The sequence below is a fragment of the Rhinopithecus bieti genome, unplaced genomic scaffold (assembly GCF_001698545.2).
Source record: "Rhinopithecus bieti isolate Rb0 unplaced genomic scaffold, ASM169854v2 scaffold_11252, whole genome shotgun sequence".
NCBI classification, from domain to species: domain Eukaryota; kingdom Metazoa; phylum Chordata; class Mammalia; order Primates; family Cercopithecidae; genus Rhinopithecus; species Rhinopithecus bieti.
Window position 1 is genome coordinate 1,914,034 of NW_016806895.1, and position 1,399 is coordinate 1,915,432.

A 1,399-nucleotide genomic window follows, 5' to 3' on the forward strand; every position below is an offset into this window, starting at 1 on the left:
TTTTTTTTTTTTTTTTTTGTATAGAGCAGTAAACAAGAGCTCTGAAAGGGGAAGGAAGCCAGGAGAAAGCCAGCTCCATTAGTCACGCAGCAGCATATCCTGTCACAAAGGACCCCAGTTGAGTAATCGCCCAAAATATGCCTGTTATTTTTTTCTGTCAGAAAAAAAAGTGGGGCCTGCCAAAATGTACTGTAAAAAAAATAAATAAATAAATAAATCTGGTGTCTTAGGCCCAGAGAGGGAAAAGAAAATAAAGAAGAAACAGTCATAACTTCACAGTGCTCTTCAAACCCTCTGCCCAGCTTACCTGGAAAAGAAAAAGCCTTCAGACTCTTCACAGCGACAGAGCCTGCCAGACTTGAAGAAAGAAAGCTACAGCCTTGGGATGGTCCAGGTCTCAGAGTCTTCATAGCTACTTGGTGCCAAGAGCTTAAAAAGAGGAGGGGTGGTCGGGGAGAGTGGAAGGAGGACAGGACGGGGGGAGAGAAAAAATGAACAGAAAGGGACACAGGATATTGAACAAGTCCTTTGACAAGCTGTAAATGGGTGAGGCATTGCTCACAGGGAGCCCGCAGGAGCCCACACCAGTTACATGAGTATTGCATGAGCCCAGCAGGGGCCAGTGACCTCCAACCAATGGCCGAGCCTGCTTCGTAAGCTTTTCTGATGGCCCCAGCAAAACCAGCGCTGTCTCAGGCCTCCACCATGCCCTGTGGGTGTTTGGGCCACAGACTGGACAACAAGGACTTGTGCAGAAGGACATCAGACTCTGGAGAGGTCTGAAACAAGGGGTGGGGAGAGACAGGCTGGTCAGAGCTGCCTGCAACCTCCTGCGTTCTCCTGGATTGGCTTTCCAAAACCCGGCTGACAGGCTCTTGGTAGGAAAACAGGCCCAGCAAGCAAAGGTGTACTCAAGCCCAGTTCAGTCACTGCCTCTGTCCCATGTTCTTAGTCTCATGGCTCTCAGGACCAGGACACAAGAGACGGTATGTCCAAGCACAGAACACTCTTGGAAAGCCATCATTTCCCTCCTGCTGACATTCTGACCCACTCAAGGGTTGTCCATGGGGAACAGGCTTTCTGCACCCAGTTGACCAAAAAATAACAGAAGCCTTCACCTTAAGAAAGAGAGCAGGCCAGGCTCAGTGGCTCACGCCTATAATCCCAGTGCTTTGGGAGGCTGAGGCGGCTGAGGCGGGAGAATTGCTTGAGCCCAGGGGTTCAAGACCAGCCTGGGCAACACGATGAGGCCTCGTCTCTACAAAAAACTTAAAAATTAGCCAGGCATGGTCTTAGCTACTCAGGAAGCTGAGGTGGGAGGATTGCTTGAGCCCAGGAGGCTGAGGCTGCAGTGAGCCGTGATCATGCCACTGCACTCCAGCCTGGACAATAAAGCAAA

The 1,399-nt window shown here is 50.3% G+C and overlaps 1 long non-coding RNA gene across 1 annotated transcript in view; it reads right to left on the reverse strand.

Moving 5' to 3' along the window:
• LOC108533729 (uncharacterized) overlaps positions 1 to 1,107 on the reverse strand; it is a 5,240-nt gene extending 4,133 nt beyond the window's left edge. The window contains exon 1 of the long non-coding RNA XR_001886808.1: positions 308 to 1,107. This is a non-coding gene — a long non-coding RNA (uncharacterized LOC108533729). The remainder of the gene's footprint in view (positions 1 to 307) is intronic.
• Between the last annotated feature and the right edge of the window lie 292 nt (positions 1,108 to 1,399).